Here is a 25,996-nt window from a genome sequence, read left to right as displayed (position 1 = left end):
ACAACATTTTGCCACGTGGTTCTCTATATCTTCCATACAAATTACGCAATCCATAAAGGCTGTCAAGTGATACGTAATTTTCATTGTTTCATCAATATTATCAAGGCAAGGTGCAAGGCTATTATTACGTCAAGCTTTTTTTTTCTTTTGTCGGGCTTACAAGATGTCAGTATAACAGAGGAACACGCTTTAGAGAACAGATCATCATCTTGACCTAACAGGCTTAGAGAATAAGCAGCTATCAGCTATTCGCTTTAAAGACAGCTGGAGACCGCTTATATATTCTCAATTCATGCATATAAAAATGTTTTATTTCTAATAATATTTATAATTCTATCTTTAGTTTTTAACTTCACTAAACAAAAGATATACATCTTTAATTACATTTATTTTGGTATACTTAAGACTAGGTTAATAAATTACCGTAAACTTGTAGATTAAGTCCATTACTCCAAGATATGAAAGACATGGTAAATAAAAAAATAAAAATTTGAGACATGGCAGCTCCAAAGAGTTTGGTAAAATAGTTTGTAAAATACGTAATGTAGCACTGGCTTCAAGTGAACAGTTTCCTGAACATGGTCTTAGGAAGTATAATGAAAATCCAGAATTTCAAACCAATCTATGTTAAATTAGAAAGTTACACATTGAATATCTGCAATAAACATAGATCCATATATGCAGAGAGTCCCTGAATGTCTTGTGTATGTAATGCTTTGTTTAGCGTTGACTAGGACAATCACACCTGGAATATGTCTTTAAATACAGTCTACCTGTTCTTACGTACTCTGACTGGAGCAGTCATAAATACAGCGGGCCAGCATGTGTAGGTCCCACCCATGAATATATTAATATAATGTTTATAGATGAACGTAGTAAAGGGGCGAGGAATGAAAGGGACACAACAGGAGATTAGCATTTCACTAATTTTACCTTGGATTGTTCATCCTGTTGCCGAGGTCATAAATCAGTTAAATCTCGTACATGTAAGTTGTATAGTCAACACTGCAAAGCTACATATAAATAATAACTAAAAAAAAAAAGTGGTGGTTTTTTATACTATAGTGGAGTGTTGCCTACAAGGTTTACGGGGTGGTGGAGGTGAAAATGGCAGTATGAAGTAGGAAAGAGTTAAGCAATCTGAAAAATTAACAATGGTGGTAAATTCCAGAAATTACTTTTTTAAAAATGTATTTCATATCTATATTTTCCTACTTTGAATAGTTGAGGAGGTCATGTGATCAGTTTTGAAATAGTCTTCTGGTCGGAAGACAAAAAAAGGACGATTGTTGGTTTTTACTTTACCACGCAGACACAATGTATTTTTTGCCACATTCCATGTGTGTATATTTTTATTAAAGTGATTCCCAGTTCCAGAATTAAAGCTTTGCATTCATCGTTAATTGATTGTACTTTTCCGTATGTTATACTATCTATTTAAATCACCGGAGTTTGCATTGAATCTCCGCATTTCGATATTTTTTGAGTGTTTAGTAACTGTTTAAAATAGAAATTTACACTGAATTATAACATTAGCATTGTCTGATCAACACAATCTCATCGTAACATGAAGGCGTCTTCCCATCTAGCACTCCAATAGAATTGATCGTTACTATACAAATAGTATTTTAACTACGAGAACATTTCAAAGTGTGAGAATGCAAGAATAACAATTGTAATACAAAATCTTTTTCTATTTACCTCCCTTGCTTGGGAAAGTGCTTTTTTTTTCCATTCTAATACATTAAGACCATTTTTTATTTCACAAAACGTAATTGAGGACTTTTTAGATTTAAAGTATATATCGTTATTTCACTTCACGCTACAACTGTTGACAAGCCTTCCTGAGACGCAGGACTCCACTTTATCGTCATTAAGGCGGTAGTCGCGTCTGTCAGAGTCAAAGTCAATTATTTCTTAATGATCTACAAGATAAGCAAACATATTAGAAAAATGGTTTATGCCCAGGATTAGGTTAAACAAATATCATAATAATAATTTAAAAAAAAAACAAGGTTACAAAGACAGTTTGTGTGGAAACACAGACTCAAAATCGGCCCTAGAAGTGGTCCATCCAGGCAGATAAAAAGGCAGGTATCAATATTTTCGAAAAGAACATCATAATTAAATTCGATCAAAGACAAATGACAGAGAAGAATGGAGAAAGAAGGTTGGCAGATCTTGTGTGGCGCCCCAGCGGTTCAACAAACTAAAGGATAGGTAAAAGTGAATGTGAAGTTAAATGCGAACCTGCCCTTACTGATGTCTTATAATGAATATCTAATTGATCTAATTGTTTTGTAAATGGTCAATCTCAAATTCCTCAAAAAAGCAAAAAAAAATTTCAAAAAAAAGAAAAAAATATTTTTGTTTCCTTTAGTTCATTGTTGTATTGGTGTATGGAGAATTGCTATTCACGCGATAATATGAAAAATTACTTATTAATTGTTGTTTTAAATTACGTCCAACTTATATGCATAGTAAATAGATTTTTTCTCTTATAAAAAAAGTAAACATTTTTTGGCTTAAATATAGTAGTTAGTATAACAGAACTTACTTAACTTAGGAATGCAAATGTAAAAAAAAAAATATTTTGTGACAAAAAAATAAAAAACCGTTAGCATAATTGTGTTTAAATATGGCAAATAGTTTACGCCCATAGTATAGAGCCTCCATTGTTTGTTACTATTAATAGTGAATATTGTAAAAGTTGTTTATTTTTATGATAAAACTACTTGCATAAATGATTTTTAAAAATTAGACTTTTCGCTTTTAGGAAAGAAAAAAAAAGTAGCCGTTGCATCAGAACTTTGAATAAACTAAAATATTATGATGTTGGATTTTCACTATCTTTTCTAGTTTACGAGATCTAAACGGGACGGTCGGAAAGACATTTCACATAAGACTGATAGCGTCTTTTCCAGTTTCGGGGGCCGCTAAAAATCTTCATTATCCATAAGGAAATTGGTCTTGGAATTTTCGCTTTACACCAAACAAAATATTATAACTATAGAAGTCAAAATATTCATTCACATCTGATTCACTTCAAAACTACATGTTCAATGTTTATATCAGATAGTTGAATTGTATTAACTAATTTGAATGCTATGAGTATGTAGAATATTATTAACATAAAATAGATGTTCAAATATATCTCATCTGTAAAAAATGCATTATTGTAATAGCACACTATAAAAGTCATTAAGGGCGGTATATTGTAATCTTAAATAAAAATGTATTATAAGCCCACTGTATTGATCTACCCATTTGCAAATCTAGACTAATTAAATACATAGGTATTTAACTTTATACGACAACACTTATCGATAAAGGCTATTTTAATTTAGGTCTGCGGTAACTATGACAACTAGATCTATATCTTTTAAAACATTTCCTTATCAAATGTGTGATGTTGCTAGTTCAGGCTGTCTTGAAGTCAACCAATTACTCTGCAATCGTTTGGGTGTAATTGTCCGGGTGTATTACGTGTAGTTGCACAACAATACAAACAAGAACTGGCACATCGATTGTAACAAGTGAAGAGATGTAGTCGAACGATGATGAACAAATTTAGAAGGATTTATTCTGATAAAAGGCCACAGTAGAAGTCTCTGTCACTAAACACGTCGTTACCCTGGAATATTCTATCGCTAACTGATTTTCCGGTCTCTAACCCAACATATCCCAAACGTCACTAGTCCCGTTCAATATGCGTCTACTATGGTGCGTCGCTAAATAACTAAAATAACTAACCTATATAAATAAGGTGTCTAACAGATTCCTCCCCCCCTTGAAAAAAAAATATGTCAATATTTTTCCACTACTGTCAAGTCTTACAAGGGCATTTTCAATTTAAGGGGAAGACCACAAACATAAAATCTTGACATTTTCATCTTGACATCTTCATCTTGACAGTTCCTCATATTCATGTCAATGTTCATAACAGTTCATAACATTCCAGAATCATCCTCCTTAGTACACAGTTCATCATAGAGGAAAATGTGGCATCCTATGGGCACCTCACAAGTCACAATTGTTCTTCACTGACAGTAATCTGATAAAATACAATATTTCAAAAAACAATTACAAACTTTATTTACACATTCAATAAATTTATTTTTTTTCTTACCACCCTTTTATACGCTTTTGTCCATTTTTCTTTTATACTCACCCTTTTCCATAGAACTAACTTTCGTCAATGATATATGAAATGATTCACACAAAAAAAATATCCATACTTACTTTTAAATGCTTAACATCAAATTTACTTATCTCCCTTTTTCATAACATATAAATGGTGTCAATATATTAATATATATTACTTACTCAATATAATCATAGTTTATTTACAAAAGTATTTCATTTCAATGTCATTCTAGACAATAGATCAGCTACAATATTCACAGATCCACTAATAGCTTTCACTTCAAATTTATATTCCTGTAGTGCTAAGAACCATCTATAAACACGACTGTTTTTCATGCTCTTTTGCTGTATATATTGAATAGGTTTATGATCAGTTAATAATATGAATTTCCTTCCTATTAAATAGCTCTCTAGCTTAGTAATTACCCATATTACAGCTAAGGCTTCTCTTTCAATGACACTATATTTTTTTTCTGCCTCTGACAATTTTCTACTTACATATAATATAGGATGTAAGTTATCATAGTTCTGCATTAAACAACCACCAATAGCATTACCAGATGCATCAGTTGTGACATAAAATATTTTATCTTTATCAGGTAGTCTTAATATTAGTTCATGACTAAAAACATCTTTAATTCTGTCAATAGCTTTCACACATTCCTCATTACAAACTACTTTTTGAGGTTTTCCTTTTTTAAGTAAGTCATTTAGTGGATTCACTATTTCTGCTAAGTTCTTTATAAACTTTCTGTAATAATTTACTATTCCCAATATACTTTTAATTTGTCTTTTTGTTGTAGGTATTTCAATATTAAGTACTTTCTTTATGTTATCTTCAATAGGGCTAATCATGTTGTTATTTACTTTATGTCCTAAGAAAATTATTTCCTCCAATCCTATTTCTACTTTTTCTGCTTGAATTGTAAGTCCACTTTCTTTTATTATTTTGAATACTTCTTTTACATCTACCAAATGTTCCTCCCAACTATTATTAAAAATACATATGTCATCCAAATAGCAAATAACATTTTCTTTGTTTCCAATTATCATGTTCATCATTCTATTAAATGTGGCAGGTGCATTTACTAATCCAAAACTCATATAATTCCATTGAAAAATACCATATGGTGTTACAAATGCTGTGTAAGGTTTTGCATTTTCTGTTAAAGGTATTTGCCAATAACCTTTAGTTAAATCCAATTTAGTAAAAAATTTTGCTCCATTTAATTTATGTAAAATATCCTCTATATTTGGCATTGGATATGGGTCAAATTCTGTGATGTTGTTAAGTTTCCTATAATCAATACATAACCTTATATCTCCATTCTTCTTTTTGGCTATCACAATTGGTGAAGCATAAGGAGATGTTGATGGCTCAATTATACCTGATTCTAGTAAATTGTCTATTTCTTTCTTTACTTTGTCTTGTAAATGTAGCGGTATTCTATATGGCTTAAGCTTGATAGGTTTTGTGTCTGTTACTTTAATGTCATGTTTAATAATATTAGTTTTTCCTGGTATGCTGGAAAAAATTTCTTTGTATTCCTGTATTATTTTAGTTATATCTTTTGACTTTTCCTTAGTTAAATTATTAAGATTAATCTTTTGCCAAGTTTGATTCTCTTTTGTTTCTATTACAGGTATTTCCTTAATATCATTTTCATTGTGATTTTCATTTGTTATTATCATCAAGCATTCTTCTCTTTCTGAAAATGTATTTTCTATTTCCTCCTGAATGTTTTGTATTAATTCATCTTCTCTATCATGATACAGTTTCAAATTATTTATGTGATATGTTTTAGTTTTCCCATTTATTTCAATTTGATAATTCACATCACTAATTTGTTTTATCACTTTAAATGGACCTTTCCATTGTTTACCAATTTTATTTTTCAGGTCTTTTATCAATATTAATACATTGTTTCCTACTTCTAGTGTTTTCAATTGTCTTTTCTTATTTAGATTCTCATGAGCACTTTGTTTATACTTCTTATTGTTGTTATATGCTTGAGTCCATATTTCTTTTAATTCTGTTGTGATTGTTGTTTCACTGTCATTATTTAATTTATTCTCATTATCTATTAGATTTTCTTTAAAAACATCTAATTCATCTCTGGGTTTTCTTCCATGTATTATTTCATATGGTGAGAATTGTGTTGCTTCATGGATGTTGTTTCTATGAGCAAATAGTACATAGTTAATGTAATGATCCCACTTGTTCTGATTATTCTGAATTATCTTTGTTAGTGATCTTTTTAATGATCCACCATATCGTTCACATAAACCGTTACTCTCCGGGTGGTAAACCGAAGAGTATATGTGCTGTATATTGTATTGTTTAGTCCATTTCTTAAATTGTTCTGACTTAAACTGAGATCCCTGATCACTCAATATAATTTTAGGTATACCATGTCTTGTAATTACTTTTTGAGTTATGGCATTAATGATATTTTCTGCACTTGTATTTGATAATGGGATTGCCTCTGGGTATCTACTAAACATGTCTATTACTGTTAGAATGTATTTGTTATTATTTTCAGTTTGAATTAAAGGACCTATTAAATCAATAGATACTTTCTGAAATGGTGCTGTAGGTTCATCCATTTCTTGAATAGGTGCTTTATTCACTAGGCTTTTGTTAGATCTCTTTTGACATATGTCACATGAGTTTATGTATTTGTTGATTGTTGCTTTCATTTTGGGCCAAAATACTTGTTTTGACAAATTCCTATAACATTTCTTTACTCCCCTATGTGCTGCTAAATTATTATCATGTGTCATGATTAAAACATCTTTCCAATATTTCTGTGGTAAGACAAGTTGTTTTATTTTCTTGTTATCATTACTTGTTTGTCTAAATAATATTTTATTCTCTATACAAAATTTCTCCATTGGATTATTATTGTTTTTATCTGATATTCTTGAATAAATTTTCCCAATAATATTGTCATTCATTTGTTCTAATGCAAATGTGGGTGTTGTTTCTTTTTCACTTTGTGATATTTGTGTTTCAAGACTATTTTGTGTTTCATTTTCTATCTCTCTTTTCTTAATATCTGTATTTTCTATTTGTATTACATTACTGGTTTCTTTTTCTTTATCATTACTTATTACATTTATTGTATTTTCCTGTTTCTCATCTTTTTTATCCATTGATCTTGTTATTATCATACTTGTTATATTTTGTGTTTCTATGTTTTCATGATTTTGTCTTATGTTTTTGTATTTGTTTTGCCAGTCTTCTAATTCTTTTCTTGAACATTCTTTAACTCCTTTTATGTTTCCTACTAACATATCATATCTCATTTCTGGTATTGCAATGCCATCACAATAACCAGTGAAAAATGGAGTTTCAATGTATACCCTTATAGCTTTAAATTCCCTTACAGTGCCATCTGCTAATTCTACTTTCTTAGTAAACCCTTTATACCAATGAGGTTTGACAAATTTAGTTTTTACTGCCAAAGTGTTACAACCTGAATCCCTGATTAATTCCACCGGAATTCTATCTACAAACCCTGGGTACACTGCAAAATTGTTCCTATTTCCTTCCATGAAATATATCCTATCTGTACCTTTATTTTTGTATTCCCTACTGTAACTCCTATTTCTATAATTTCCCCTGTCATTCCTATCTCTACTCCTATATCTATTGTTATTTTGTTCAGTGTATCTATTTCTACTTCCAGACCTACTATTCCCTCTTCTACAGTTAGCTGCTATATGACCTTTTCCTTGACATTTAAAACAGGTTATTTCACTATATTTTCTATTTCCACTATTTGATCTGTTTCTATTTCTACTTCTATCAACATTTTCTTTGGTGTATCCTATCAAATCTACTTTGCTCTTATCCCTATCAGAAAATGGTTTATTTGGATAGGCATTTTTGTATACTCTCATTATCTCTGTTATTTCATCTATAGTTTTTGGATTTCTTTCTCTAATAAAAGATTGTAATTGAGGATCACATTTATTTACAAAGTTGTCCACTAGAATAAAATTTTTTAATCCCTCATAAGAGTTATTCACTTTTTCTAATTTTACCCACTTATTGAAAAAATCCTTTTCCATATTAATGGTAGTTTGGGGATCTATTTCTAATGCTGGTATATTGTCAAAATATTTCTTTCTAAAAGTTGTAGCATTATGACCATATGCATTCAATAACTCTCTTTTTAAAACCTGATAGCTATCATCAATATGATGGTCATGATTTTGGCATATTGTTAGAGCTTGACCATGAACAAAGTCTATCAGTATTTCAGACCATTCTTCTTCAGGCATATTAAATGTAGACATTTTTGCCTCATATCTTTTCAAAAAATCACCAATGTCATCCTTCTGTTCATCAAAACTTTGTATCTTCCTCTTTAGCCATGTTTGTGAATTATGGTTGTCTCTTTGTGTGGTATAATTATTTGAGTTATTTCCTTGTTCAGTTTGAGCTCTGGCTTGTGCTGCATCCAATCTCATCTTCTCCATTTTAGCTTCATGTTCTCTAATTTTTTCTCTTTCTTTGTCTTGCCTTTCTTGGTCCTCTTTTTGCTTCTCATATTCTTCCTTTCTGATCCTTTCTTGTCTTTCTATCTCTTGTCTTTTTTCTTCTTTCTGTCTCTCCATTTCTTGTTTTTGACGTTCTGTTTCTTCCCTCACAACTTGCTGTACATAAGCTGCTAAGTCCTTTCCTTTTAACTCCATGGCCTTTCCATCCTGCATAGCTGTTTCCTTAACCTCCTTAAGGTCCACATATGATGATGTAGCCATTGTGTTTTATATTTTATATATATTTTTACTTAGCCTATATTGGTTATGGCTATACTTTAAACTTATTTTATATTTTTACACACTTTTATACAAGTTTTAAGTGTTATGTCTCTATCTATAGATTTAGTAAATGTGTAAATCTAGTCTGAGTTATTATGGTTATATTCAAATCTGTATATTAGGTCCAGTATTACACACAAATTTAAATCTAGTATATTATAGTATGTATAATAATACTATTTAGATCTATAGTTATCAAGAGCACTATGACTTTTAGATCTAGTATGAATAACTATGATCAATTTTAAAACCTGGTATGACTGAAGTCACAGTGAAGTGTTTAGAGTAAATTCAAAGACTGTCTAGAGTCTAGATCTAGAGTAGATTATGGTTCTATTTAACCATACGAAACAAATATGTGTATACAATGTCAAATATATCTTCAACAAGATATATATATCTAGAATGTACTACCTTCATTCATCTTCAACTTAATAATATTTCAAAGTAGAGTCTAGATAATTAAATTGTACCAAAGAGATGTACAACAATTTGCAGATCTAGATTTAGCCAGACGATAGTGTTTGACTACATAGCCAGTTTCGGCATTATTCTCATGGCAAAATCATATTTGATTTTAACCGCTCAAACTAAAATTATTTTAGTCTGATTCACAATGAAAGAATCCTACCCGCACTTTCTATCATTAAGTGAAAAAAAAATACAGATCTAATTAAATTAATAAAAATAAATAATTTAAAATAATATAAACAAATGAAATAATTAAATGAGACTATCACTATGGGTTGGGATGTGACAATATGGCACACAATGATAACGTCACGAAGTAACCAGGCAACAACGGATATGACGTTTACACAAACAAAACAAATTACAACCCTAAATGTATAATATAGCTTTTCATCTAAATTACGTCTTCTACCCCGACGGGTTTTAAGGCGCACCACCTGATTTTACTCAGGCTAACGTACCAAATTTAGACAAAATCTATTTCTAAGGGCAATCTAAACATATACTAATAAGAAAAATGGCACTTAGCTTTTGATAAGAAAGATCCCTTTGTTCGGACTCCCGAATATGCTAGATCACAACAAATTCCACTGCCTCTCTTCCAGTTCTGACTCTGTTCTCCGGTGCTACCAGTATCCCACGTAATGCCACAGATGTCCTGATATGCCACAGCAAAATGTTCCAGTTTCTTCGACGACTGTTGATGACCGTATGTGTAGTTCCGACGACTTTGTGTACACAGTTACTGACGAATAGGTTAACGGTTCTTCTGGCGATGACTTGACTTGTGTAGATGACTACTGACAAATAACAGTCTCTTGACGGCAACTTGATCTGGACGACTGACGAATAACGAATTTCTTGACGATGACTTGATCTGGGCTGACGAATAACGGTTCTCTAAAATAGTTCACTGCTTCTGCTGCTACTCTGGTAGTACGACGAAGTTTGCTGTTGTACTCTGCTTCACTAGACCAAACTGTCCAATGTAGACTAGGTGAAACCAAGGTCACCTCCGACGACGTTCCGTTAGACGATTAACGTTTTTCAACGAAATTAAGTGGATGTAGCTATTTCCACAACAATATCAGCACGTCTAGATATGGTCTAGACCGACGAATACTAAATATATCAATGTTCAGTAATGATACATACAACTTTACTAACCTTCCAAAGGTTAAACACAGTGACCGTTATAAACGTGGCAAGCAACCGGTTCAATGAGCAAACTGCTCCACAAGAATCTCTCCAAGGGTAAGACGACAGAGCGATTTCGATTTAGTTAGCTACCAAACTTGTAGTACTCACAATACTTCTGACAGCGGGCAAACTGTCCTTCTCGAAACTGACGAGGTAAAACTTGATACTCAATGTGGCTCCTATGACGAAGAAAAAATATGTCCAACAGGTTCACTGACGATCTCTCACCCGTTATGAACGAACGGTTTCTCTGGTTGTAGGTCGATTCAGCATATGAAGATCAGGCTTTGATACTATACTGGTTAAGTAGACCAGACGTTGCGATGATTACGGTCCTGACGAAGGTCACCCTGAGTTAACGGCTCGTTGAACGTGCGATCAAACAGGCGATGACTGTATGTAGATCTAGAACAAAGTCACTCTGCGATGCTGCTGTGTTCAGCCGTACTCCGATGAAATCTTATAACTTCGAGTGCACGACCCTCACCTGAGTAAACGTTCTGCTTCGAGGTCCGGTACGATGTTCGGCTTCGAGGTTCGGCTTCGAGGTTCGGGGTCGCCACTGTGATGTTGCTAGTTCAGGCTGTCTTGAAGTCAACCAATTACTCTGCAATCGTTTGGGTGTAATTGTCCGGGTGTATTACGTGTAGTTGCACAACAATACAAACAAGAACTGGCACATCGATTGTAACAAGTGAAGAGATGTAGTCGAACGATGATGAACAAATTTAGAAGGATTTATTCTGATAAAAGGCCACAGTAGAAGTCTCTGTCACTAAACACGTCGTTACCCTGGAATATTCTATCGCTAACTGATTTTCCGGTCTCTAACCCAACATATCCCAAACGTCACTAGTCCCGTTCAATATGCGTCTACTATGGTGCGTCGCTAAATAACTAAAATAACTAACCTATATAAATAAGGTGTCTAACAAATGTCAGACGTAGCCAGCGGTCATATTTTGATACACTAAGTCTACAGGGAAAGACAACTCAGAAATTACCACGACTTCCTTCGGAATTACCTGAGATAAAATGCAATAACAATAATTGGGTTTATTTTGGAATTTTAACAGAGCAAAAGATATTGTAATAACTTAAGTGAGGCAACTCAACGAGGCACATATATCTTTATTTACACGACATCACAAGCTCATAAAACATCATCTTTCTTAGGCACAGTCTTTTCACTTCGGCTCTCAACTTGGGCGGAAATCGTTCTCTCCTCTCTTCCTAATTGAAAAATCCTCCTCAGTCTAGTTTATCACAGCGCGCACCTTCTAGCTTAGATGGCGGTGCGCATGGCATAGTTATAACAATATGAAGACAAACACACAAACTCAGAGGCGGCCCCAATTGAGGTCACCAATGGACCAGGAATATTTATTGATAGTTTAGGGTTAGGGTTACCTGGGTTAGGGTTGTAAGAAAATCATTTGGCGGTTTTTTTTTTCACATAAAAGCAAACAGGACAACACTTCGTTTTTGCTAAGACTCTTCTAACTCTTCTGGAATAAGTAGAGTAGAGATCCAACTGATCACCTAAAAAGTAGAGTAGAGATCCAACTGATCACCTAAAAAGTAGAGTAGAGATCCAACTGATCACCTAAAAAGTAGAGTAGAGATCCAACTGATCACCTAAAAAGTAGAGTAGAGATCCAACTGATCACCTAAAAAGTAGAGTAGAGATCCAACTGATCACCTAAAAAGTAGAGTAGAGATCCAACTGATCACCTAAAAAGTAGAGTAGAGATCCAACTGATCACCTAAAAAGTAGAGTAGAGATCCAACTGATCACCTAAAAAGTAGAGATCCAACTGATCACCTAAAAAGTAGAGTAGAGATCCAACTGATCACCTAAAAAGTAGAGTAGAGATCCAACTGATCACCTAAAAAGTAGAGTAGAGATCCAACTGATCACCTAAAAAGTAGAGTAGAGATCCAACTGATCACCTAAAAAGTAGAGTAGAGATCCAACTGATCACCTAAAAAGTAGAGTAGAGATCCAACTGATCACCTAAAAAGTAGAGTAGAGATCCAACTGATCACCTAAAAAGTAGAGTAGAGATCCAACTGATCACCTAAAAAGTAGAGTAGAGATCCAACTGATCACCTAAAAAGTAGAGTAGAGATCCAACTGATCACCTAAAAAGTAGAATAGAGATCCAACTGATCACCTAAAAAGTAGAGTAGAGATCCAACTGATCACCTAAAAAGTAGAGTAGAGATCCAACTGATCACCTAAAAAGTAGAGTAGAGATCCAACTGATCACCTAAAAAGTAGAGTACAGATCCAACTGATCACCTAAAAAGTAGAGATCCAACTGATCACCTAAAAAGTAGAGTAGAGATCCAACTGATCACCTAAAAAGTAGAGTAGAGATCCAACTGATCACCTAAAAAGTAGAGTAGAGATCCAACTGATCACCTAAAAAGTAGAGTAGAGATCCAACTGATCACCTAAAAAGTAGAGATCCAACTGATCACCTAAAAAGTAGAGTAGAGATCCAACTGATCACCTAAAAAGTAGAGTAGAGATCCAACTGATCACCTAAAAAGTAGAGTAGAGATCCAACTGATCACCTAAAAAGTAGAGTAGAGATCCAACTGATCACCTAAAAAGTAGAGTAGAGATCCAACTGATCACCTAAAAAGTAGAGTAGAGATCCAACTGATCACCTAAAAAGTAGAGTAGAGATCCAACTGATCACCTAAAAAGTAGAGTAGAGATCCAACTGATCACCTAAAAAGTAGAGTAGAGATCCAACTGATCACCTAAAAAGTAGAGATCCAACTGATCACCTAAAAAGTAGAGTAGAGATCCAACTGATCACCTAAAAAGTAGAGTAGAGATCCAACTGATCACCTAAAAAGTAGAGTAGAGATCCAACTGATCACCTAAAAAGTAGAGTAGAGATCCAACTGATCACCTAAAAAGTAGAGATCCAACTGATCACCTAAAAAGTAGAGTAGAGATCCAACTGATCACCTAAAAAGTAGAGTAGAGATCCAACTGATCACCTAAAAAGTAGAGTAGAGATCCAACTGATCACCTAAAAAGTAGAGTAGAGATCCAACTGATCACCTAAAAAGTAGAGATCCAACTGATCACCTAAAAAGTAGAGTAGAGATCCAACTGATCACCTAAAAAGTAGAGTAGAGATCCAACTGATCACCTAAAAAGTAGAGTAGAGATCCAACTGATCACCTAAAAAGTAGAGTAGAGATCCAACTGATCACCTAAAAAGTAGAGTAGAGATCCAACTGATCACCTAAAAAGTAGAGTAGAGATCCAACTGATCACCTAAAAAGTAGAGTAGAGATCCAACTGATCACCTAAAAAGTAGAGTAGAGATCCAACTGATCACCTAAAAAGTAGAGTAGAGATCCAACTGATCACCTAAAAAGTAGAGTAGAGATCCAACTGATCACCTAAAAAGTAGAGTAGAGATCCAACTGATCACCTAAAAAGTAGAGTAGAGATCCAACTGATCACCTAAAAAGTAGAGTAGAGATCCAACTGATCACCTAAAAAGTAGAGTAGAGATCCAACTGATCACCTAAAAAGTAGAGTAGAGATCCAACTGATCACCTAAAAAGTAGAGATCCAACTGATCACCTAAAAAGTAGAGTAGAGATCCAACTGATCACCTAAAAAGTAGAGTAGAGATCCAACTGATCACCTAAAAAGTAGAGTAGAGATCCAACTGATCACCTAAAAAGTAGAGTAGAGATCCAACTGATCACCTAAAAAGTAGAGTAGAGATCCAACTGATCACCTAAAAAGTAGAGTAGAGATCCAACTGATCACCTAAAAAGTAGAGTAGCGATCCAACTGATCACCTAAAAACAGAATGATTACCTACTATTATTGATTTTTACTCTAATGTAAAATGAGTGTCAATTCTATTGTAAAATCCACTGTTTATGACATTTATTCAAATATTATTGCAAATTTTACAATGATATTTAATTAAAGTTAGAAACAGACTTAACATCACCTGAACAGGTTTCTTTTGTTATACTTTAAGACAGAAATGGTATAACGTTGTGCTTTGACAATTAGACTTAAACTACCATCTAGACGTGTCTAGGCATATATCTAATTAATATAATTATCTTTTCCGATGTCTGCTTTTGACAAGATATAATTTTTTCAACTTGTTTGTCATCCCCAAAATGGTTTCACCCGGTGTGACCGCACCCTTCGCACCCCACTAGTGACGCTACTGCTCCCAGATACGCACATCTCCCTAACAATGTTGATTAATATATTGGAGTAGACGGGCTAGGAAATTTAAAAAAAAAATCAGCCCGCACAAGTCAACGGTTTACCTTGCGAACAGCATAGTGCACTATTATCCACTAGTAGGCCTACTGATCCTGATCATAATCGCTCTATCTACTTTATAGGTCTAGACTATAGTTCTAGAATATATAATATAAATAGAATCTAGAGCTAGAATAGATCTAGAATTCTAGACTAGTTCTAGATGTAGTCTAGATATCTAGGTCTAGACCTAGTATCTAGACTATGTCTAGACCTAAAATCTGGGTCTAGATTTCGAATGTAGACTAGGTCTAGATTTCGAATCTAGGTATCAGTCCACTTTCGCTATCCGAATTTTCAAAAACAGAACTTTCAATTGATTGTAGTTATCTGGTTCTACATTACCACTCAAGGTCAAGTAATTATGCATCCCTCCCAGATCCCACCCATATTCGAGTTTCGAGTCTTCCTCGGGGCTTACCTATGTTTTGACATCTTCCTTTCCACTTCTTCTCTCAATAACCTAAGAATATCAGTTCTACTATTTTTATAATCTACATGTAATGTTTATTCATAAGCATTAAAAGCTTCAAAGTTTTTTCATAAATACACCAGAATTGGTGGGATTTGAAGTCTCTTAACCTGTAAACGATACCTCCGTAATTGTCGAAAATTATTTCCTCAAAGTTTTATCTCAATCATTTTCTTTACTTTATTTTTAGCGTAAAACACAAACGATTATTCTATAATAAGTTTTCTATTAATATATGCAATACATTTTAGGACGCTTTGAGCCATGAAATAAATTAATGTGATTTAGAAATCAATTTTTTTTAATAGATCTCATTTGTTAAGTTCAGATTAACATATTCAGAAATAAAACCATTAGCAGTAATTAATTATTTTTTTAATAACAGAGGGCGTGTCATGCTTCCCGACATTCTCTCGTAATTGCTTTTTGAATCACAACACCTGTACCTGACACAGGAACACAAAACTGCCTATGTTGTCTTTTAGATAGAAATTTTCATAACTATTTGTTACATGACTTTATAGTTTACTTCTATGACCTACTGTGCTTCTATGTCTTACTTAACTTCTTTGGCCTACTTTATTTCTATGACCTACTTTACTTCTATGACCTACTTTACTTCTTGGACTACACTCCACTGTAAAACTTTTATATGTAACATGCTAATTTGATGTATTTTTAAAAAGGTTCAACTGTTCATTTCCTAATGACCATTAAACTGTAATAGAATGTTATTACAACATTACGTGTTACTGGCAAATTGCGAAATGCAAGCATTCTTTCCCAAGACTTAACAGTTGACTAAATTGACGTCTGAGGTTCATCATTATCAACTGCAGGCTTTAGACTAATGCTGTGTTTCCCAAACTTTTTCTTTAACGGAACACTTTACACATTCTGAGTATTTAGCAGAACAATTTTTTTTTTAAAGAGATTAATTCGCGTGGTGACCAACTAGTTCATTCTTCCAGTATTTCGTGGCACACGTATTCAGGCCTCGAAGCACACAGTTTGGGAAACACTGGTTACATGAACACTACGAATACGGAATGACGATGGTCCCGTTTAGAGGCGGCGGTGAGTTTAGATCTGTTCAGAAGGGAAGGGGAATGGGTCTAAAAGAGAAGTTTATGAATAATCATTTTAAAAATGTTTAAATATTTATCCCTCTTACCTTCCCCTACCAGTAGATCCACCTCTGAATGTCCGAATGATTGTTAAAGTAATTAGTCTTTCAATCCACTTTGTTTTTAACTTTTTTCTCGCGACACTTTTTTTTACATGTGGACACACAAGGAGGATATCAAAAATAACCTATAAAGGTGTATGTGTGTGTGTGTGTGTGTGTGTGTGTGTGAGGCTGTATCATGTAAGGGGGGTGGGAGTTTACCAAGGTGGGTCAAGAGAAACGTGATGTTCGCCCTTTAATAAGGATTTCGAGTTCCCTGTGGCGTCGATGTTGCTGTTGTTTACCACACGACTAAAATAACAACAACAATCTTTGCTACGTCCGACGACCCCCGACAATGCCTTGTGAACAATTCTTTGTATTTTGTAAACCATGGTTTCACCAATGATTTGACATGTATACTGATGAACACAACAAAAAAATTCTTTTATCTTCTATTTGATCAACTGACAAACGTGTAGACATTGACTGTGTATATAAGAAGAGAGCTGTGTCATGTCAGAGCACACTCTACATCTACCAGTCTCAGTAACTCCGGTCGATCCACCTTGGTGAGTACTCTGACTAGTTTACTTTTGTTCAAACAAAAATGTTTATTCAATTTAAAAAAAAATCATTTTCATTGGTTGAAGCTTGTTAAAAAAAGAAATGGTTCCATGTAAACATATTTCATGTGTTGCTAAAGAGTACAGTGTATTTATTAAAAATGAAAAACGAAATTTGAATTCTATTTAGAGAGACGTAGAAAGGTATACCGCTCTCTTTCGTAGATAGCTGTAGTGAAGTAGCCTGGAGTAGGTGACAGGTATTTCATGAAGACGTTCAGTGAACACTAATTCACTACATCTAAGTTACAATATAAAAATGTTATGTTTGCTTTCTCCATTGTTTTGTATCTTTTTAACATTTTACTTTGTATCTTTTCTCTCTATCTCTCTCTTAATCCGCCTGTCTCTGTCTCTCTCTCTCTGCTTGTCTCTGTTTCTCTCTTTCTCTGTGTCTCTCTCTCTGTCTGTCTGTCTCTCTTTTTCTTCTTTGTATTTCTTATCTATATCTGTATTGCAGTCTCTACCTGTCAATCTCACCGTCTGTCTCCTTCTTCTTTGTATTTCTTAACTTTATCTGTGTTTCTCATTGTCTTTTTCTGTCTCTTTCTCTCTGTCTCTCTCATTCTTAATCTCTTTTTCTTTCTCGCTCTCTTCTTCTATCTCTTTTTTATTCTCCCTCTCTCTCTCTCTCTCTTTCTCTCTCTCTCTCTCCCTCTTTCTCTCTCTCTCTCTCCCTCTTTCTCTCTCTCTCTCTCCCTCTTTCTCCTCTTTCTCTCTCTCTCCCTCTTTCTCTCTCTCTCTCCCTCTTTCTCTCTCTCTCCCTCTTTCTCTCTCGCTCCCTCTATTTCTTTTTCTCTCTCTTTCTCTCGCATTACCGCTCTGTACAGTTCCTCATTCATCGGCTCTCTAGATCTGCTTATTTCTCTCTCTCTCCATCATTAGCTCTCTGTCTATCACTCTCGCTTCTTACGTGGCCATCCTACACCAACATTGGCTATAACAATACATCACGTCAAAAGCACAAACACAAACACAAACAGGTTTGTACTGTTTGCCCCCCGAAACAAAAGAACTAAGAAAATAGAGTTGTCTGCGCCTGTTACTTTTGGCTAGACTTTTAAATACCTACATTTGACCGTTGACACGCTCTGACACACTAGACATTACACACTACTAGCCTACACAACACATTAATTACGTTGTGTCTTAAGACGTGTAGAGACTAGGAGACAAATAGATCTAGACTTGTTGTTTTTTATGAGGGGGAGGGGGTGGAGAGGCAAGACTTTTTTAAAATTAGTAAATTAAGAAAATAATGGATCTGCAACTTTTTGATACATTTGACAGACAAGAATACCTAAAAAAAAAGACTTTTATTATCGGACACATTTTTAGCGGCCCCCGTAAGGGGAAAAAGCCGCTATTAGGTTTGTGCAAAATGTCTGTCCGTCTGTCCGTCTGTCCGTCTGTCCGTCTGTCACACTCAGATCTCGAAAACTAGAAGAGATATGAAAAATATTATTTCATCATTAAATCCGGCTTGAAAAGTTTAGGTGCAACGGCTACTTTTGGTTTTCTAAAAGCAAACCGTTTAATTTATAAAATTAATTATGCAAGCGATTTTTTCATAAAAATACACCAATTCTAAAACAATTACGTAAATGTAAGGGAGGTAATGTTACAATATGCTAACAAAGATGGACAATTTTTGTGTATTTTCAGTATCACTAAGTCAAATATATTTTTAAAATGTACAGGAAATGTTTACAACAAATACAAATAATAGTTAAAGACGTTTTTTCTGGTCAACTAGCTGCTAAAATTAAAAGAAAACATTTCTGTTTGTTTATAAAAGCTAATAATGCACTTTGTATGTAAATATCACGCACATTTTTTAAAATGGACTTTTTATGCAGCGATTTTCGTGCAGTAGCGTAACGTCGCAACATGATCAGGTGCCAAACCAATTCCTTAAACTTTTTTTAAAAATCAGATTTTATTTATTTTTTGTTTAGTGCCCCCATCCCAATAAAAGAAGCTTATTTTTGTGCGTTTTGTCTGTTGGTCGGTCTGTCCGTCACGATTAGATTTAAAAAACTAGAACTCTAAAAGCTATTGAAAATCTGATTTACCCTTTAATGTTCCTCCCATAACATCTCAATAGTTTTAAGTATCTAAAATTGATTGTTCCGGATTTTTTTGTGCAAAACTAATCAACGCCAACAAATGTTTGTTTGCTCTTCTAACTTATATTACATTCAATTTCCATGCTTAAACGTTGCAAAAACACATTATCAATAATATGTTGTTCCGTTTTTTATGTAAATAGCATATTAATGCTAAATCATAATCTCTATACTGACTTATATTTCATTAAGTGTAAAAATGTTCCGGATATTGTTTTATAAAACATGAATTATGCCTAATGATTGTTTGAAATCGCATAAGGCTTTTAAAAAAAGTATTTTACTAGAATTGATTATTGAAAATTACTTTTTAGACATTTAATTTTCTTGTAAAACATAACATAGAAGTTTTGTAATCGATAAAGAAAGTTTCTGATTTTGTTTCTTACAAATCGTCGCCAGAAATTTCCGAATTTATTTAAAAATCTACTAACGCCAAATAATTGTTTGAACTCCCTCTTCTAATTAATAAACAAATAATCTTCTCATTTACGAAATAATGTTTTTACGGATTTTTATGAAAAATATTTTAACTCACTACTCTCTTACAGTACATTTAACTTTCTACCTAAAACATTAAAAAATCTAATTATCGTTAATATTATGTTCCGATTTTTAAGGAAAACAGAATCCAAACACCAAAGTAAGGTATGAAAATCTCTCCACGTGGCTGTAGTACATCTAATTTTTATACGAGACCATCCAAAAAATTTAATTAACGGTATTACATTTATCTGGAATTCTCTTTTTCTTTTACTATTTATACAAACATCCGGAACAATCTATTATATAAACTTTTCAATAGTGTTCATACCTAAAAATTATTGTGATGTTTTGAAACGTAAAATAAAGGTTAATCAATTTTTAATTTTTAATAACTTTTAGTTGTTTTTTTATATCAAGATAACGGACAGACCGACTGACAGACAAAACGCAAAAACAATGTGGCTTTGATCCTTTTTAAATAATATCTATTAGAACTCAGTGCACCAATGTCTATGAACTCTCGTTAAATATCTCGTGTAAATAAAGACATTTTTTTTATGGTACTGGTACTAGCCTATTGTGAGGTAATGGAATTTTTTTTCTTTGACGTCATATGAATGGACTCTTTAAATGTAATGTTAAAAGAACGCACTCGGTGCACCAATGTCTATTAACCCTCGAAAAAAATTGCTTGTATTAATGAAAACATTTTTTTGTCTAACTAAGCCGTGTGACGTAGTGTTTTTTTTTTCCTTTGACGTCACATGGAATGAATTCTTTAAATGAAATGCTAAAAGAACGCACTCGGTGCACCAATGTCTATGAACACTCGAGAAATGGCTCGTGTTGATAAAGGTGATTTTTAGTCTAGCTAGGCCTTGTGACGTAGTGTTTTTTTTTCCTTTGACGTCATATGGAATGAATTCTTTAAATGAAATGCTAAAAGAACGCACTCGGTGCACCAATGTCTATGAACACTCGATAAAAGGCTCTTATAGATGAAGGCGATTTTTAGTCTAGCTAGGCCGTGTGACGTAGTGTTTTTTTTTCCCTCTGACGTTATATGGAATTAATTCTTCAAATGAAATGAAAAAAGAACTCGGTATAGTAATGTTTATTAAGCCTCGTTATGTGACTCGCGTTTAAAAAAGGAATGATATCTTGATTTAGATCTAATCTAGATTTTTTAAACTAGATCTAGATTTTTATTACAGTATATCTAGATCTGGATTTATATTCTAATTAAAATTATTTTAGAGTCTAGATCTAGAATTTCTAGATCTAGTTTAGACTAAAATAGACTAGATTAAGATGTAGAATTTCAATTTCTAAACTTAAAGTGTAAAAAAAAGTGTAGATTTTCATTTCCAAACGTTTTGATCAATATTGTAATGTTTTAATATACTAAAACTAATCTACTATTTTTTTATTAAATTTAAATTTAAATTTACGGCAAATGAATCTTTGAAACATTATTACTTTTGACCATCGGATGGCTGCCTGGTCGTGCGGTTTGCGCGCTGGACTGTCGTTCAGATTTATGGATGGCCCAGGGTTCAAACCCTGCCCGCTCCCATCCCCCGTCGTCCTGCGGGAGGTTTGGACTAGGAAGTAATTATCTTCAACTCTGAAGGAACATCCGAAACGTGTAAAACATTTTACATCAAAATTAAATCACCTCTTGAATATTATTTGCGAATATGCAGATCCGACAGGGATCCGACTTCGACGGGGGCCGCCTCTGAGTTTGTGTAACACAAACTCTCTTTGTAATCTTGTTTAAAAATAAATTCCTCTTCTCAACTTGCCAAATTCTTCATCGGGTGAAAAAAACAACAAAAAACAACAAAAAACTTAACAAAACAAAAACCTGGGTGGTCACAGAGCTTGAAAAAGGCTCTAACGGTATTCCTAGAAATTTGACAGTTCATGTCTAACTTTAAGAATAAATCTGCTTTGACCGTTATAGTTTTTCATATTATGATATTCTAAAAATTAAATTTGGTCAGAAGGTCATGGCAGTCTATATTTTGACAAGCCAGTGAGTGACTCCCACGTGTCTTCATACAAGAGTCAAATAAATACACGTGCAGGAACAGTTTTCGCGCCGTTTTTTGAAGTCTCAAGGTCTAGCATTAGAATGTTATATATCAAAATAAATGATAATTTTTGGGGGCGTGGTTGGGGAGGGAGGGCATTGGAGTGGGCTAAAAATATTCTATTTTTAATTTTTAAATCTATTATTCATTAGTTATTAGTAGCAAAATACTCGCTCTACAAGATGTATAGAGGATTAAGTATCTTCTAAAGTATTTTTTTTTTTACATTTTTCTTGTTTATGTGTAAAAAATCTGGCTAGTTGTCAATGCGAAAATAAATCCACTCTGTTTTCAAGGGAGAAAAGACTATAGAAAGGGATCTAGAGAATGTTACAAAACTATCGGGTATCAGATTTTCATTTCTTGCAAACAGAAAGTTGTTTGGATTGACCTACACCCACGCTTCCCAAACACCCCGCCCAAAACCGCCGCAGCGGCCAGCTTTATCTTCTTAGAGGAAGGAGGAATATATTTCAAATGTTTCTGTCTTAATTACAAAATGCATTAATTGAGTGTTCTAAGGAATTTTATGAAAATATAATCAGATCTGATTACGAGATTGCAATATTTGAATACAGATCCAATAAATCTTGACTACACTAAATACATTTGAAATCATATTTATTATTTATGTCGATATCGATTTATTTTAATATTGTTACAACTTTACAGAAAGCAAAAGTTAAAATGAAGGCCGCCATCTTTGCACTTCTATTTGTTGTCCTCTTGGGTAAGTACGAAACTTTTCATCAAATTATCTTAATGTTTTGTCTTCATCTGGACACAAAATACGAAACTTTTCATCAAACTATCTTAATGTTCTGTCTTCATCTGGACACAAAATACGAAACTTTTCATTAAACTATCTTAATGTTCTGTCTTCATCTGGACACAAAATACGAAACTTTTCATCAAACTATCTTAATGTTCTGTCTTCATCTGAACACAAAATACGAAACTTTTCATTAAACTATCTTAATGTTCTGTCTTCATCTGGACACAAAATACGAAACTTTTCATTAAACTATCTTAATGTTCTGTCTTCATCTGAACACAAAATACGAAACTTTTCATCAGCGCTTGTTACCAGTAAAAACAAGACTTAGCAAGGCATTGTATACATTTACAATTGTCCTCCTAATGTAGAGCTAAATGTTTGGCCTCCAAGCGTTGGAGTTTACAAATCGAAATGATTTAATACAACACGGGCACTGATTATTGCAATGTTATAATCAAGTAGGGCCGAATTTAAGAGAGGGCAAAAGGGGCTGCTACCCTTGGTACTCCACAAGAAGGGAGCCCCTACAAAAGAGAAAAAAAACATATTTCTATGGGTCAGCTACTTGCTTTTTTTTTTTTTTTTTACGTCAACATTGTTTTCCTTATTTTTACCGACAATGCATTAAATCTACAGTTGGCAACACTGTCATTGTAAATAAGTGTCATCATAGAGTGTGCTACAAATGTATAATTATAGCTCCATATTTACTACACTGCGAAAAAGCTTAAAATTTATTTTGTTCGTTACTAGAATTTGCTTATTAAATAATTTTATTTTTTAGACAAAATAAAATACAATTTAATTCACAAGTAAGCTCTTTTCTTTTATTTATATTATGACACGCGGCTGTTACATTTAAATAATAATAAATAAATATGTGGATTTAATTAAAGCTTTCAAAAGAGTGTAGAAAAATTTACATATATTCTGCCATTGATCTGCTAAGCCTGACAATCGGTACTTCGGAGTCTATAACAATGTGAAGAAAAAACGTTTATGCTGGCCACACTATACGATCGTAAAAAGAAAAATAAGGCGAAACAGCTTTATCACCCCTATATGTTAAATACTAAAACCTATGTTTACCAAAATAATTAGAAGTGAAGGTTTTTAAAAAGTTTAATTTAAAGGGAGACAAATAACTTATATCTTTTGAAATCCACAATAATTAATTTGAGTTATACCCCTTAATAGCAAAATGAAAAATGCAGTCAAATAATTTTTTACCAATAAAAGAAATAATATTTAAATGTCTTACTTAACAGCGTTAGATGAATAAAAATAAATACAAAAGATATTCATATTCATCAAATTTTAAACCAAATCCAGATTTAAAATATAATCTTATCATAGATGACATCGTGTTCTATGCTGGACGACACCAGACCATATATCCTAACATCTAACCAAAGTTGACCACTCGTGTGTTGTCCCTTGACCGTGTCATACACTCTTATATGACTAAAGTAGGCTACTAGTGTGCTGTAGTAGGACCGTGGTATACATGATAATCTAATCCAAGTTGACTACTCATTTGTTGTCCCAAGACCACGGTATACATGATAATCTAATCCAAGTTGACTACTCATTTGTTGTCTCAAGACCACGGTAAAATTGACTGTTATCGGAAGTGCAAGGTTAAAAAAATAATCTAATTAATGTTGACTGTATGTTTGGTGTAGCAAGGTAGTTAACTAACGTCAAGAATAATCTTAATCATAGCTGTGTAATGAAGTGACCTTCTTCTGTCCTTAGTGAGTGTGATCCTGGTCAAGGACGTTGAATGCCATTGTCACAAAAGCAGCTCAGGATTAGGCTCCGCGCTGCCCTTATTACTGGCAGCTGGCGTCCTTGGCAACGGAGCCGCAGCTGGTGGCGCCATTGCAGGAAGATAAAGGATAACCACTTGGTCTGCAGGCGATGGACTGGTATGTTACTATTTCATCTTATATTGTCTTATTTCTGCGTTATATTCTATTACTGTAGATATCTATTTGTAAAAACAAACAAACAATTAAATAATTCGTTTCTTAATTTATAAAGAATAAAGAAGTGCATTAATCCATCGATATACAATATGTTTATATATGTAGGCTAGCTTTGGCTAACTTAAACATGCAACATTCCATTAATGAATTTTATTAATTGATCCAATTATACCATTATTTTTAAACTTATCGATAGGACATAAAAAGCAGTGTCAAAGCTACGGATTTGGGAGCCCGTGGGGCTTGACCATTTTAGGGGCCCTGCATTTTAACATTCGACATCATGACATGAGATAATAGTGAAGTATTTAATTTAAAACAAATTTTGAACACACATTTGGGGGCCATCCTCAAGTGGGGGCCTGGGTGAATTTTCAAATTTGGATCCCCCTTCCACCCACCCTAGCTACGCCACTGTTTAAAAGAAAATAAATTCATAAGCAAAAACAAAATACAACAGTTTTAAATGTGAATTTATTTTCCTAACATGTTTAAGATTTTTGTTAACAACGATTAAGCAACGACATCTTTCTAACCGATGCGTTTTTTAAAAGTCCAAAGTTACTGGTCAGTCAATGTGTATTGAGAAATAAAGTTACTCGCCAGTCAATGTGTATTAACAAATATAGATTTACTAGTTTGTGGAGTTTTGTAACCCAAATGTTTTCCTCTCCGAAATCTTGAATTCTAGACAATTAAAGGTGGCCGGCCATGATGCTGGTCTCATTACACATTTGTTAATTAGGTTTTCGCCAGAGAAACAAAATTGCTTTCATTCATGTGTCTCAAAGGATATGATTTCATTTGTTGTTGAACTATGTTAGTAATACTCTGTTTTTGTTTGATCTATTACAGAGCTCAGGCTTCTTCTGTAGACTCGCCAATCACATCTCAGGACTTTGTCTACTGGTCTTTATAAGCATTGTATTTTTCTAATGAAATAAAGTTTCTAATTAACTCTAAATCAATTTATTGTTTCATTTTTTTTAATTTAATTTTTGTGTAATCTTATTTTATTTCAATGTTAACTCCGACATACTTATTTACTAACCAAATATCGTGTTTTGAATAATATATACATTGTCATCTTGGTTTAAAAATGGTCTACATTAATTTGATAAAAGTTAGCATATTAAAAATTAAAAAAACTAAAGCGTTCGCAATTGAAGGTCAATAGTTTGAAAAATGTAGTAAAATGCTTATCTAAAAGTCTTGTTATGGTGACAGATCCAAGTTACGCCTTCAAGATAATGCTACCAGATAATGATAC

At 33.3% G+C, this 25,996-nt stretch overlaps 1 protein-coding gene and 2 long non-coding RNA genes across 3 annotated transcripts in view; 1 reads left to right on the top strand and 2 right to left on the bottom strand.

Annotated features, from left to right (window-relative positions):
• Positions 1 to 16,644, bottom strand: part of LOC106057433 (alkaline phosphatase-like) — a 48,754-nt gene extending 32,110 nt beyond the window's left edge. The window contains exon 1 of the mRNA XM_056008017.1: positions 16,624 to 16,644. The gene's annotated coding sequence lies outside the window, so the exon portion shown is untranslated. The remainder of the gene's footprint in view (positions 1 to 16,623) is intronic.
• Positions 3,564 to 11,585, bottom strand: LOC129922346 (uncharacterized). The gene is made up of 2 exons (XR_008774348.1): positions 9,391 to 11,585; positions 3,564 to 4,054 (listed from the first exon to the last, which is right to left on the bottom strand). It is a non-coding gene; the product is annotated as an uncharacterized LOC129922346 (long non-coding RNA).
• A 321-nt stretch (positions 16,645 to 16,965) lies between the features above and the next one.
• On the top strand, positions 16,966 to 25,690 carry LOC106057436 (uncharacterized). The gene is made up of 4 exons (XR_001215836.2): positions 16,966 to 17,189; positions 22,630 to 22,687; positions 24,494 to 24,666; positions 25,582 to 25,690. It is a non-coding gene; the product is annotated as an uncharacterized LOC106057436 (long non-coding RNA).
• The last annotated feature ends 306 nt before the right edge of the window (positions 25,691 to 25,996 follow it).

This window comes from Biomphalaria glabrata, chromosome 13 (genome assembly GCF_947242115.1).
Source record: "Biomphalaria glabrata chromosome 13, xgBioGlab47.1, whole genome shotgun sequence".
Lineage (NCBI taxonomy): Eukaryota > Metazoa > Mollusca > Gastropoda > Planorbidae > Biomphalaria > Biomphalaria glabrata.
Note: the sequence above shows the minus strand (reverse complement) of the source record. Positions and strands in the feature narration are given on the sequence as shown.